Raw genomic sequence first — 15,245 nt, 5'->3', positions numbered from 1 at the left:
AGCTCTGTAAGAATGTTATAGCATCCTTTATAGCATATGACAAATGTTAATGGCTTAGCTCATTCTGTGACTATTCATTTAACGTCTGTTTGCCCTGCTACAGATAAAGACCTATGAGACCATAGGCAGTGTCTGTTTTGTTTACTCTTGTATCTCCCATGCCTGACACAGTATTTGGGTTATAATAAGTGTCTGATAATTTTTTTGTTAAATGAATGAACATTTCGCTGACCTTATTTCATTTATGTTCTAATGCCCTTCTGAGACCATTCCCATTTTACAGAGGAAGATACCAAGGTTCAGAGAGCAGATCATTTGCCAGTTTTTTCCTTATCAATACCCCCATTTCATACCTGAATTGTTTCATATGTTGTAGCTGCCACACCCATGAAGCCTATCAGGAGACAGAAAGAGAGCTTCCAGGAAGGGCAGTTTAGAAGAGGTACCATCAAGTGCTAATGTCACTGGCAGGGTCTGCTTGCCTCTTTTGGCTGGAAATGGTTCCGTGTTTGTGATTTGGTAAACACGAGCATTCACTACCAAACAGAATTTCTTGCTTGGGCAGGCTTGGTGTCAGCAGCTCTGAACAGAGGGCAAGTTAGTTGTGTGGTTAGCAGAGTTTTAGTCATATTCTGGTGCTTTTCTGTTATTTCCACATAAAAATTCTCATTGATTTAAAAAAATGGTTTCTTTTTCAAAATCTTCCAAACTCCTATTTTATCTGTCCCTATGTTGGGTTTCTTGGCCACTGTGTAGCTAGTGTGTCCAGCCGTTAGGTCAAGCTGGCAAGAAATATTTTATAAAGCTCAGTATAATAGGTTGGCCCATAGTATAGTAGGTACTAGATAAGTATCTGCTGCATTATTTGAATGGATATTGAGTGTAGCTGGTGTTTGTCAGTGACTATTAGAGAATCAGGATTGTGGGAAGATAATGGAAATGGCTATGCTGTTGATTCCACCATATTCCAGAAAGTATGTGTCACAGCTGTGGATGTGATGGTGAGTTTATGAAACCTAAAACCAAAGTAAATTCTAAAACAGACGCTTTTCATGATGTGGATAAAATTGCAATGTTTCCAGAATCTCTCACCTGGCCTTAGTGCATCTCCATATCAATAGGTGTTTCCAAAGGGTGGATAGAAGTACCATCTGCATATTAATAGGTGATTACAAGGGGGAGGAGGGCATATCTGGACCTGGACCTCAGAGGTTGGGTGGGGCGGGGTAGGGGCCCTGGGCCCCTTCTGCAGCCAGGTGGCGAGAGACTTGGGAGAATTATCTTGTGGATGATAGTGGATGACTGCTTGTAAGCAATTAACGGGTTTCTCCCACTTCATTTCTCCCTTTGACTGATTTCAGTTTCAAAGGTATTTTGCTTCAGGATTCCACCCCCCCAGAGTTACACAGGATAACACATCAGTGGCTTCAAGATCACAAGTCCTACTAGCTAATTGGTGTTGGGAGAAGTGTTGGAACGAGATCAGACTGAAGTAGGTGAATCTGGGTTTGTATTCTTGAATTTACTGCTTACAGGCTGTGCTATTGTAGGCAAGGTACTTAATTTATCTGAGCCTCCACTTTGCTCTGTGAAATAGGTATGTGCTTTGAGGTTTAAATAAATACTCTGTGTGGCAAGTACATAATATAATGACTGGCTTTAAAAATGTTATTTCTCTTCCTTCCCTCTTTCAAAATGTTGAAAGAGGATTAACCTTTTTGCCTTGCAAACATTTCTTCAAAGAAAAACCATTAGCCTAAACTACTCCATGTCAACATAATAAAAAGAAGTAGGCAATTAATAAGTGATCCTTTCAGGGTTACACTAATTTATTGACCACACAGACAAGGAAGTGACTGAAAACTCCCCATAATCCTGGTGTAATATGCTTGACAAAGTAGAATTGATGTGGTCAGCAGGGACCGAACTTCGCCACCCGTGCAGGGGTACTACGATCCAAAACATGCAAGAAAGAGGGCTGCACATTTCAGTCAGTCAGGAAAGACACATTCAGTTTTAGTGACTGTCACCACCCAGCAGGATTTTGATGTGTTTATTGATGTGGTTACCTGTATAAACCAGGATTCGATAAGGTTTTAGGGACTCTCAATGAGCTGGATAGGTGAACACAGGCTCCTGGCACCAAATGAGCTCCTGAGGAAGTAATCACTTACCAAATGAGCTCCTGAGGAAGTAATCACTTACACCGTGAGGTGCATGACGATGAGAAGGGCTGAACTGACTCCCAACCTGTGTGAATGAAAAGAAGAAAAACTGCCATCAACTCCTCTGAGTTGAACTTGAAAACTACAGAGAGATACCCTTGAAAATAAAGGAAGAAAAAAAGCAACAGCTGAGAAAAGTCTTGACTTAAAGAGGTAGAATAGATGAGAGACAAGGTTTGCAAAACTTGACTGCAGCCTTGTTGAATAGATTCAGATTTCCAGGAAGGAATGTGTCGTAAGAAGGAAGACTGGGAACACAGTCGAAGGAAGGTCCCAGAGGCGACGCCCAGCAGGGCCTCTCAGGGCATCGCAGAGGAGCCCGTGAGCTCTAGCGTTCAGATAGTGGACAGCGCTATTCCCCCATACAACGGCTGTGATTACAGTTCCCTTCAGCCCCTTCCTCTGATTATTCAGTCATCAAGCCACCTTCTGATTGCCAGTTTGGCTATGATTGTTTCTATACAGTGGAATAGGAAGGGGACAATCACATGAGCAGGGGTCTGGGAAATGTGACATGCACTGCATACACATCAGTTTCAGGGTCTTTAGTCAGTTTCCACTCCAGCCCTGGGTGGTCTGCTTCCAGGAGGTAGACTGAATCTGGAAGTTGTATCCATAAATGTAAACCAACTAAGTAACTAAGAACTACCTACCTAACCAACATTCTACAAGGCTTCATATGAGATCGTTGGCCTATTCTCCCATGTAAGCACATACCACTTACATACTTTTTTTTCATTTCTACCTGTACCAAATTACTCTGTAGATTGAAGTGGCCAACTTTTTCTGTACATGTGCAGATGGTGAATATTTTAGGTTTTGTGGGCCATTGGTTTCTATTGCAACAACCCCACTCTACGATGCTGATGGGAAAGCAGTTGTAGATGATTCACAAAAAATGGTGTGACTGTGCACTTGTAACAGTTTATGCATCCTGGTATATATAGCCTAAGCATGAATTGAAGGAACCAGCAAAACAAGGGCACCTCCCAGAAATTGTTTTGAAAGGATGTGTTAATTCAAGAAAAGCAGTGAAGTGGTTATCATGGGGAAAGAATCAGAACTTATCTGAATTTCTTTAAAAAATATTTAAGTGCTATTTTGTTTTGAATTACATATGGTAGTGTTGGAAGGAGGTGGATACCACCATAATTTCACTGGGGTTGAGAGCCTCTAAATAACTTAACCTGGCCCTTATTTTAGGATATCTGTCTTTTGTCTGCAGGCATCATTGCATCTCAGAATTCCAGAGCACTTTATTATCTTCCTCTAGATGCCATCAAATCAGCTGCCTTCCTTCCACATGCAGGCCTCATAGTTTCTGTCTTGCATTACAATTATTATTATATTTGTCTGACTTTATAAATACATTCAAGAGCACCACTTTTCTTATCTTGCTCATGGTCAGTATTCTCATATACAAACTAGAACCAGAACACACACTTATAGCTCTTGCAAGAATAGGCTGTGTACCATCTCTTCTCTCCCCACACGATACTAGGCTTAGAGCTCCATGTGCAGTAAGTGCTTAATACATTTTGAGTCAATGAGTGTATTTGATTTAAGCTCTTTGGTCTTAGTTTTGAACTTGGCTTTCCCATCTCTTCAGATAAATAACCCTCTGTCTTCTCTATTTGGGTTTTCAGTTTATTCACTAGACTCACTCTGTCCCAGACTATGTTGGGTATTTTTCTACCTGCCTCAGAAGCTTGAAGAGAACTTAGGGATTCTGACAAAGCCCTGGGGTTATTTGAATATATGGTACAAGAAAAGCCTGCCTGGGATCCCCCGTTCTTGCAGTTTCAAGTAGAAAGTAGTGCTAGAAAGCTATAGAAATTTACAGCTAGGAAGATAATTTACCAAAAAGGTACTTAAAAAGAAAAGGAGAGAGGTGAGGAATGTTACTTACAAGAGAGGAGAGATGCTTATGTTGGAACAATGTGCAAATCTCTGTATATCATTTTAATGCCATGTGAGTGTTAAGTGCTATAGTAATAGAACAATACAAGTCTGTACTTATTAAGTGTATGTTTGTAATCAAAATGGACAGTCAGACTGTCTCACCAGCTGGGGGTATACACATAGTCATATATTTTGCATTTTTCCACATAATAATTCAAGCACTTATCTGTCCCAGAGTGTGAGTCAGGGTTCTCCAAAGAAACAGGACCTATTATATACATATAAAGTTGGATTTATAGGGCAGCCCATGTTGGAAACTCAGGCAGAATTTTCATATTTTAACCTTGATCCAGAATTCCTCCTTCTCCATGAAACCTCAGGTTTTGCTCTAAAGGCCTTCAACTAATTAGGTTAGATATGGGCCCACCCATATTATTGAGGGTGATCTCCTTAAGTCAAGTCATTGTAAACGTTACTCACATCTACAAAATACCTTCATAGCAATATCTAGACTGGTGTTGACCCACACAGCTGGGCACCATATCCTAGACAAGTTGTTACATAAAATTAACTCTCTCACCCAGTTAGGAAAAAATCCAGCAATCGCTCTTCAAGTCAATGGCACCTTCATATTATTAAGGCTTCCCTTGATTTACACTCTTGAAAGCATTCATCCTGCTTCAGAACCCCACCTGGAGAGCACTTCTGGATCTCTACCTGTTCCCCCTGTTAACAAACATGTCACCTCTCCTGAAGCCACATGCTCTTCTGACAAAACTTCCTCACTTGTTCCCACTGCAGTGCAGAGCTGTCCCATGCTTGCGTATTAGTATAGCTCTCCTGATTCATACTCACAAACCGGTTTATTGCTGCAAAGCATCACTTACACACCGAAGGAGTCTCCAGCTGTGGAACGCTAAATGGAATCTCCTGAGTCACCTAATTCCAGGAATTATGTTGGCCCTTAGCCCACCTTCCCATTTCTATTACCTTTGTCTTTGCAGACTTCAGTTGCTAAGCGAATCATTTGTGAAGGTTCTTACATATCCAGCCTTCAAAGAGAAGGGGTTACTTTCTTCCAGAAAGCTTCCCACCCTTTACCCAGTATGCCAATCTCCTTTCCAATTCTGAGCTCAGCTATTAAAGGATCTGTTACACCACAGCAAGGAGTGACTTCCAGCCTTGCATTTGAATTACTAACAAAGACCACTTTTGTATTTAGAGACGAGTTAAAGACTTGCTTCTAACTAATTTCTGGGGAGTATAGAGCTTGACTGGTGGCTTCTCCTGCAAAGGTTTAAATTTCATCTCCATAGGCACCTCCTACATGCAGAATTGTAAAGTGTGTGTGTGTGTGTGTGTGTGTGTGTGTGTGTGTGTGTGTGTGTATATGCATGTGCACCCGTATGTATTAAATAGTATTGTTGGTCTGTTTCTGCTTTATACACACTCTGACAGCATGAGTTTTGTTCTATAGTCTCAGAATACAACCCTGGTAGGAAGAGCTGGCGCTTTGATGCCATCTCATTATGAGACATTTTATTGCTCCAAGTTTCAATGTGGAACTATGTATATAAATAATATATACAAGGATCTCCTGCTTCTAAATTGCCCCAACATAATCATAAATTTGATTCACCCCAGTTAATGGAGTCTCTTCCCTAACCAGATTGTTCTTTGTGTGACATTATATTGAAGTTTGCTGAAATCCTTATGCCTCATGAAAGAGCCATGACACTTCTGACTTAGGTGGTTTGTCCTGTTGTCCTTGGCTAAATTTTCTTTGTAGCCTAGTTAAAACCTGGACACCTGGGAGCTTAAATTATCCCTGTAGGATATTAGTATATTAGCTACCTATAAAAATGAAGTTTATATGAGGCATCTGTTTACATTGAGCATCCCATAAAGCTGTGGCAGAGAATTCGAAAGGAAAGGCTTTCAAACGAAGGTTTCATAGCCAAGAGCAAAAGGCTCTTGAGAATGGCATCTAGATAACTAATTTCCATTTTATAAATGAAGAAGAATTTTGTTAATAGACAAAGGATCTTTCCCTCCCAAATGGCAGTCTAGAATATACAAAAGATTTTAAGACTCTTTTGATGTTCATATTCGGTGTTTCAGTGCTATTTGGTTTATAATTATTTTTAGTTTCAAGAGCAAATAAGGGAATAGAGTTTTAAGTATTAATCTGGTGACAAGTCACTGAGTATTTGGGGAGCAGTAGGAGCAGCCATTGACTCACAAGTAATTCAAATGGTACCAATAGTGAGAGATGGTATCAAGTCAGTGATTAAAAGTAGTGGAAGAACCTAAATTGCATACAATGGAAGACCCCAATCAGTAATAAATATGTTTTAGAAAAGTCATATTGATAGGCAGCAGTAGCAATCAGGTTTCCAGACTAGTCCACTCTTTCTCTAACATTATTTGGTTGCAAATACATGACAAGTAGCCATGCTTAACAATGCAAAAGGAAAAAAAGGAGGGAAGTAGAATTGATTTCTGAGATTTGTGATAACTCACGTGTATTAAGAAAGAGCTAAAGAACTAAGTCTAGGAGTGGACAGGAACCAGGACAACTTGGAAGTTAAACTCAAAACACTTAAGAGCAGGTACAGACTAAAAGGAACTGGTAGCTGTGTGAATAGCTGGTACAGTTGTAGCAGAACATAGTGAATGAATGAGCCCTCAATCTGGGAAGTAGAACCCAATAGACCACCTTTTAAGTGAAGTACCATGGCAAAGAGACACTAACAACCCTTTCTCCTCCTGATATCACTTCCCTAAAGAGGACAAGTTGATTAGTCCATCTTGGGTGTTTGCTTATAACTTGCCAAGAGCAGGGAAAAATTTCACCAAGCCTGTAGGCAATATGGAGTGAGAGTTTCCAAAGGAAGATCAAGGGGTTACTGCCAGAAAGTAGAGATTGGATATTGGACAGACAAAACCAATGGATGCTTTTTACATCCACCAAATCCTAAGTAAGCTTCAGTGGAGTTAACTTCTTTCCTGTTTAGGTGAATCGACTAGTCGTTCATACAAGATCCTTCTTCTCAATCACACTCCTTTTCGTCTAGTTCTAGCCCTTGTAGTCTCTCTCTTCTTTTATCCATTGTATTGCAACTACAGTGTGAATTTAATAAATTTGAGGATTTTGGGAAGTCTTAAGCTGAGGATACAGGCATCACCCTGACATTTCTCTAGGAAAGTGTGTTGGTGTATCAAGAAGAGAATGAGGCATTTCAGGGAGCGTGTGTGCCTCTTGGTGCAGGTGAAATGGCTTTAAAGTGGTTGGAAGTGACCATGGTAACTCTTCCTGGTATTTTTTTCTTGAAAGTATGTGGCTACCTGGAACACAGTAAAAAGGAGATTTCCCCAAAACAGGGAAAGACTTTTCTTTGAAGTTGACCTCCCCTGTCTCTTTCAGGCATAGGCCAGCCTTGTTGCTTATAGTCACGGGTACTTATTTATGTTTGGAAGTATCAATATAGGAACAGTCTTTGACAGCCAAGATTACCAAATGTAAGAGTGGATTCATAGGAAATACACATAATACTAGTTACCAAGTAACAAGTCTTGTTCTAGAGCTACACACACACACACACACACACACACACAACACTCAATCATACTATAATTTCTTCGGCATCAAAGAGCCTTCATTTACCTCCACTTCTCACAGAAGATACCACTCCATTTCTTGTCTCCCCTTTACAGCACTCCTTGAAAAGAGCATCTATTGTCTCTCAAATTTTTCCAATTATCCCTTAGACTTGGCAGTTAGACTTCTTCAACCACTGCCTCCACCCCACAGAAACTGCTGTTGTCAAGTCCGCAGTGGCCTTTCTGTTGCCAATCAGTTCTCAGTCCTCATGTGAGCTATTGGCAGATTTGAAATCATCGTTCACTCCCCCGTTTAGATGTGGCTCTCTTGCCGTGGCTTCCGGATGTGTTCCTCTGGCTTTCCCTCACCCACTGGTCCCTGCTCTGTCTTCCTTATCCTTAGCTCCCCGCCCCTCTCTAGTTCCACGCACCTGCCTGCTGATCTCATCCAGTTTCATGGCGTTAGGTCTGAGTGCTGATGGCTCCTGGATGGAAATACCTAAGCAAAGCTCTCCTTTGAGCTCTGAATGCATAGATACAGTTGTCCACTGGACACCCTTCTTAAATGTTTAATAGTCACCTGAAGCTTGTTATGCCTAAATTGAATTCCTGATCTCTCTGCTCTGAAACTTACTCAGTCTTCCTTCCTTCTCTCGGCTCATGGCAATCCTATTCCACAGTTGCCCATCCTCCAAATCTGGAGATTGTCTTTGATCTCACACTTAATATTTAATACATCAAGAAATCTTGTGAGCTTCCTTCCTTGTATAGCCACACTTTCATAACTCATGCTGTCATCACTTCTTTATTTCTGTCCCATATTCTCCTTCCTGATTGTCCTGCTATTACCCTGTGCCCCTACAGTTGACAAATTTCAACACAGCAGCCAGGGGGTGCTTCTCAAGCACTAATTGTTGGATCATGTCACTGCCTTGCTTAAAGTCCTGCAAAGGGTCTCCACTTCCTTCAGAGTAAAAGTCAGAGCCCTCACTGTGACCTTTAAGCCCCCATGTGGCATGGTCCCCCTGGCCCCCTTCACCCCTCTCCTACTAGTCTCCCTGTTGCTCACTTCTTTTTGCCCACACCGGCCTCCCTGCAGTTAGGGCCTTTGTTCCAGCTGTTCTTACTGCTTGGAATGCTTTCACCTTCACATGAACACTTGACCGGCTTACTGACCCTTTTCGAGTTTTGCTCAAATTTGACCTTCTCAGTGAGCCCAACTCTGATCATCCTATTTAACGCTAATGTGCTTTCGTCTTCCTTTACCCCACAAAACTTCCTGCCAATCTCCCAAACCCCTTTACTTCTTTCTCCTCTAGCACTTGTAACTTTTTAGCATACCATATACATTGTTTATTATAGTTATTATTTAAAGTCTATCTTATCCAAACACAGACAAAACCTTCATGGAGCAGACATTTCTCTCCTGTTTGCTGATGTGCCTGGGACAGTGGCTGTTCAAAAAACATTGCATGAATGAAACAACACATTATGAATAAGTGAGCTCACCTAATACTCAAGAGAATCCTACTGGATATGAATTATTCTCTTCTTTTTTCAAAAGAGGAGACTGAGGCTCAGAGAGATTGAGAATCAAAGTTCATAGAGCTCATCAGTATGGATCTGGGATTCCAAACAGGTTTATTTATCTCCTAATCCTTGCTTACATTCAAATTTACCATGAATATGTGTGATGTCTATCTCTAGTTGCTTTTTAAAACTCAGAATAATTTTTATTTTACTGAATGGTTTTTAGGTATAGTTCTTCATATGAATAGGTTAAGGGATAGTAAGTAGGGGTGATGATAGCTGACATTTGGTCCAGTGTCTTTTCTGAAATGTAATTATAACATCTCAGTTAATTCCCAAAATGACCCTTGAAATTACATGCTTATCCATGTTTGCAGATGAGGGAGTGATCTAAAGTTTAAAGAATGTAAAAAGTTTTTTAGTGACTTGGGCAACACCTATTAACGATGCAGGGTTTTGAGGTCAGGTTTTTGATTCCAGCACCCCTTAATGGGTGACTAAGATGACCTTTAGGTTATTCCAGCCTTATGAATCTGTAAAACCTAACTGTCAGTTAGGATATTAAATGTGAGAGGGAAAAAATGTAAAGCCTTCCTCCTGAGATTTCCTCCAATGAGCCAGAGGGAAATGGTGAGACCTGGTTTGAAAGGGGACATATGCTTAATCAAAACAAAAGTAAGAGAAGATACATTGGAGTGTGTGTTTGAGGACCAAAGTTCAGTGCTGCAGGCAAGGCAGTCTGGAGTGACTGATTTTTATTAAAACTGTGCTACAGAAAAGTTTTCTACAGAGAAAAAGGAACCATAAATTTTGGAGATTTTCTCTCCTTCCACTGTTTCTAATGAGGGCATTTAAAGAAAGTGGGAGAGAAAAGATGAGGTTTCATTCAGAACTCAAGGAGTCGAGGCGATGGCTGCAAATTTGCTTCACGTCTGCCTGTGGCTCTCTCTCTGGATTCTCAGCTGCAGGTGGCACTGCGGTGGCCGCCCTGCAGATCTCCCCCCGTTCTGTCATCTCTGAATCTGGGCCGTACTCTTCGGTATCGGCCACAGTGATCTTCTCTCTTTCTCTTTCTTGCCTTTGCACCTCTTGGTTCACTCACTTCCTGACAAAATAAAACTAATTTTCATTCTGAAACTGTATTTAACCCTCTTCACTCTTGCCAGTAATTCAAAACCAATAATTCCCCAGACTGCTTATATTCAAGGAACTTTATTAAATTTCCAGGGTACTGTGATGGTTTTCTTTGAGAAAGCTGAAAGAAACTTTCTCACCACGTTCCTGCATATAGAATTGGCACTTCTACCATCTTTGCAAACTCACAATCTCTCCCTAGATCTATAGCAATCACTACTCTCAGCTTATTTCCGGGCAGGGAACTCAATAACCAAAAACTCCCTTCGTGGTGGAGGCCCAGGGAAACTTGAAAAATAGGCACATTGCTGAATGATTAAAGTTTGGGGCAGAACTGGATTAATTAAGGTTATATTTGAAAATTGGTTCACTCTTAGATTATCACTATCACAGAGTCCTTCAGACTGAGTGAGATTTTGGTTATATGATGATATTGCTGCATTATGCCCTTCAACCAACCATCCATCATGGGCACTGGGGGGTGTACACTGTAGTTACCAGCATGCTACCCTAACTGGTGAGGCTCTACTTTCACATTTTGTGTACTCACATGTGCTGGATTAGCTACGTGTGCTTGAGTTATTAAGAATTTAACTTTATACACAGAACTGAACACTAAAAATTCAAAAGTACCCACAAATTCTAAAATTCGTAGTAATTTTATGCAATATATATATTTCATACATATTTATATATGTATAGAATTTCATGAAATTTCATGAAATATGTATGGAATTTCAACACTCCTCAGAGCACAGGATCATTTAGGGAAATAATAATTAGTAAAAATATTAGTTGCATCAGACTCAGCATTTTAAAATGGCTTAACGAGAGCCACAGGCAGACGTGAAGCAAATTTTACTTTATGTTTTTTACAAAGCATTGGGAAGTATATTTGACAGATTTTATTTGTTTCCTCATTTTACCAGTCAGGAAATTAAGGCTACATGATATAAATGACAAACCTAAGGTCATGCAGATTTATAAGTAGCAAAGATGATCACAAATACATATGCTCTTAACTCAACATTCAATGCTCTTACTATTACATAAAACCGGTATTTTTATGAACCAAAATAAACCTGGACAATTAAATAATAATGAATTAGAATACATAGTAATAATTATTATAATAAACAGTATTACTCCAACGCCAGAAAATCCAAACATGAACATTAAGCTAAGAAGCTTTTGAAAAGACTGACTTCAAAAAGCACTTGAACAATTTTATTCTATGGATTAAGCATGAAAGCATGCAGAACAGTAAAGAATGGTCAGCACCTTTTTTAATAAGTTGGAGAAAAGGCACAATCATCTTCCTTTGGCCTTTGGAAGAACAAGAGACAGAAATTACATTTTCCCCATGGCCGGCAGAACTGCTGAGGATGGGTGAGTCTCAGATTTTGGTGAGATCCATGATGGGTATCAGAATTTACAGTGATTCATCTGTGATTTTTTTTTCCCTTTCCAAAATAAGGTCTGAAACAAAACCAAAGCCTTAGGAAGAAGATAACTTGAGTTTTTGTCTAGTTTGAGTGTGCATGTGTGTGAAATGGAACTCACGATACATTTAGAATACACTTGATGCTGGCACAGGAAAGCAGTTTGCAAATTCTTGTTCTGTTATGTTAATTGTCCGTGTGATACAATATGCCCTCTTCCTGACTTATTTTTAAAAATAAGAAAAAGTAGAGCTGTTTCCCTCTACTACATGATGTCTTTCTTATTATTTACTAAACATTATTAGTCATCCTTCTTTATCCCAAACACTATAACTTGTTCCATATCATGATGCTCTACTTTTTGGTTTTCTTGTACCCCATTTCGTAGTAAAATTAAATGAATATCTTCATGTGAACCTAGAATCCTGAGGCATCTAACTCTTAGCGCAAGAATTCATAAGCTGTATTTTGAAGGGCTCTCTCTTCATTAAGTTTAGTTAAAAATAAGTTCTGAATCCTTGAGAATTTAAAAAAAGCAGTTTCTGAAGATCGGAAAGAGAAAAACAATAGCTCTATGCTGTTTTTCTTGCTACCTGGTGGGTACCAGTTAGCCAAAGTTCTGGAGGAATCTGCTTGACCACTGGTAATTACTGCTGTAGCAAAATTTCTCAAGTGAACTTCTCTGGTGAGACTTCAAATTACCCGGCTCAGTTGCATTTTTGAGCAGGATATCTGTTTTCATCATGTTTGGGACTCTTGTTTTAGACAGAGGCAAATCTGTCAATCAATACTGAGGAATTGTAGACCCTCCAGATCTGTGTGTGCATGTGCCAGTGATTTGTTCTCTGCCTATCACCTATGTTCTTCATGAAAAAAGATAAAAGGAAATGATAAAATGAGCAGTGAGATGATTTAAAACATTTTTTCCCTTTTTGTTTGGTTTGTGACTTTTTAGAATGAAAGTTCTTTATAATTCTCTATCTTTTCTTTCTAGACATTTAATTCTTCAAGAACCTTTTGGATGTCCAAAGGCCAACAATAACAGTAATATAATTAGTACTAATATTTGCTCTCATATAATTCTGCAACAAAGCAAATCCCCAATTCCAAATTTCTATCAGTTAAAATTTGGGACCCATGTTGGGAACAATTAATATTTATTGATTCACTCAAGCTTTAAAAATCTTTCTCTTCTGGCTCATGTGAAAAAGATTGGGAAACTTCTCTTATCAATGCTTATTTGTAACTACCATATGTGGTGCTATATTATAAGAAATTGAGCTGAATATGGGCAGTGAATATTAATTTGCCACCTAAAATCTCTTCATGTTTGGATCTCAGTGTTACCTTAATAAGTTTGTCTTTTCTTACAGTGATGGCCTGACGAGGTGGTAAAATATAAAAGCAAAGAAAATATAAATTGGTTAGTGGGAAAGCTTCTTAGGGCAAACAACAGAAGAGAGTTGCAAGAATGAAATATGAGTTCATAAATGAGGCACGGGAGGCTCGTAGTGATCTGTTCATAGTCATGATCTGCAGCTGTCCATGGCTCCAGCACTTCTAGAAATATGTACTTCTAAAGTGATAACATAAAAAGTAAGCAAGTGGTACTACAAAGCCCAGGGAAGTGGTAGGAGGCAGACATTGTATTAGGGATTATGACAGTGAACCCCTGCATTGGAGCTGCTGACCTCCCCAGGATTGGACCAAAGGCCAAGTCTTCAATCTCTGATTGAGAAAAACTGCAGTGTCTCAGTCAGGATCTTGGCGGGAAAGAAACAGCACACTCTAGCAGGGTAACTAAGAAGCTTATAATAGAGGAACTCTTTACTGTGGTATGTGCAGGGTTAAAGGAAACCAGTGAGGGGTAGACGAGGCTGGCTAGCAATACCAGGGAGCCATCGCCACTGTTAGATCCTAAGGGACAAGAGGAGGAAATGAGTGGAACCCAGAGAGAGTACCTGCAGCTGTGGGAAAAATTTGCATGAGAAGAGCTATGGCTTTTTGTAGAGGATGCAACAAAATTGTGCTGGCCCAACAAGGATGGAGACAGGAGACAAGAGGCTCCAACCTCCCGTGATGCCGCCTCTTGGCCAAACTAACTGTAAGGCAGAGGACAAGGGAACCAGCTAATGCGGTCTAGAGGGCTCAGCCTCCTGGGACACAAAATAGGACCTGTGAATTTGAGGGGCAAGATGAGATGTCCAGACCAGCTCAAGACTGCTCTGAAGGAGATGCCAAGCCCCAAGGCAGGCAGAGTGCTTTGACAACCCAGATCCTGCGAAGCTCCAAGCAATGGCAAAGCAGTGGACCTGCATTTCTTCTGATGTAACTGAGGGGACTAGATCAATGAATCCATAAAGCCTTCTGTGACTCCTTTTCTGATAAAATTTGACCAGCTGAAGGATAGCGCTGGAGGGTAGACATGCCATATATGAGAGTGCCTCCCAAAAGTTAGGATTACATGATGTATTTTCTGTTACAGATCATGGTTCTTTTGATGATAAAGACCAAAAAAAGGCCATTTATGACCAGAACATTTCTATATTCACCAATATTCTACTTTACATTGATCATTTATGGTAAATTTTACATGTATATGGCACTGTTGAGAGTCAGTTTTATTAGTATGCCTTAAAAACACAAACCAAACTAACAAATTAATAGTTAAAACTTGTTTTAATATTTCTGAGTAGTTATTACTGCTCTGATACTAAACCTCAAAGATGATAAATAAAACATACAAGTTGTATTTTTGGTAATGGATTTTTATTGCTAGACTAAAATCAAAGAAAAATAATATCTATATGATCCACGAACTACAGTCATTAAGGTGCGACAGGTAAAAAGTGCTGTCGTGGCTATGAGGAAAACGCCACACTCCTGCCTCCAATTTTAGAAACATCCAGTCCTATTTAAGAGAAAAGCAGGGTGAGCATGATGTTAGGATAATGCAAATAATCCCCACTTTTATATGGAGACTGGTCACAGAAGGCCAGGGAAATTAGAATTAAAGCTGTGCTGCTGGAGGAGTGGACATCAGTCTGTCTAGTGAGTGGGGATAATGATAGAGGGACAGAAACTCAAAGGATTGCTTCAGGCAAGTAGAGGACAAACCGTGTCAGAGATACGTATGGGTTTGCAAGAAAGATGGTCATTGGGAAGGACATGAGTGTCCATGTTCATTTTCTACTGCTCTACTGAAAACCAGATGGTTGATTCTTTGCATGTCAGACCAACAAAAGACTTTGGGTTATCGTGGGAACTAAGAGGAATTTTTAATCACTGTTCTTAAAAAAAATTTTAACTATATTATACTGATGTTATTTCCCTAAATTAAAATCCTGCTCTGTCACAAAGGCTGGGAGAAAAAGTAGAATTTGCCCTTTGCTTAATTTCCATGTCCTCT

Source organism: Manis pentadactyla, chromosome 14, assembly GCF_030020395.1.
Source record: "Manis pentadactyla isolate mManPen7 chromosome 14, mManPen7.hap1, whole genome shotgun sequence".
Classification (NCBI taxonomy): Eukaryota; Metazoa; Chordata; class Mammalia; order Pholidota; family Manidae; genus Manis; species Manis pentadactyla.
This window is presented reverse-complemented; position numbering follows the sequence as displayed.